This window comes from Myotis lucifugus, unplaced genomic scaffold, assembly GCF_000147115.1.
Source record: "Myotis lucifugus unplaced genomic scaffold, Myoluc2.0 scaffold_1449, whole genome shotgun sequence".
Taxonomy (NCBI): Eukaryota; Metazoa; Chordata; class Mammalia; order Chiroptera; family Vespertilionidae; genus Myotis; species Myotis lucifugus.
Window position 1 is genome coordinate 13,581 of NW_005872497.1, and position 310 is coordinate 13,890.

The window sequence follows — 310 nt, forward strand, 5'->3', positions numbered from 1 at the left end:
TTCTAGAGAGAGTGAAAGGGAGGGAGGAGGCGGGCAGAAAAAAGAAGAGAGAAACATGGAGGGGAGAGAGACACATCGTTTGCCTGCTCTCTCTCTCCCCCCCACCCCGCATGAGAACCTTGCAACTGAAGGTAATGTCCCCTTTTACCGGGGTACTGAGCCCAGGCCCCTCCAGTCCACAGGCAAAAACTCTACTCATTGGGGGAAACCCGCCCAGGGTAGAGTTTGAGTTTTAAACCCCTGAGCCACATGTACGGAATTTGCGGGGTGTAAAATATGTGTGTGGGGGGGGGGGGAAGGGAGGCATAAC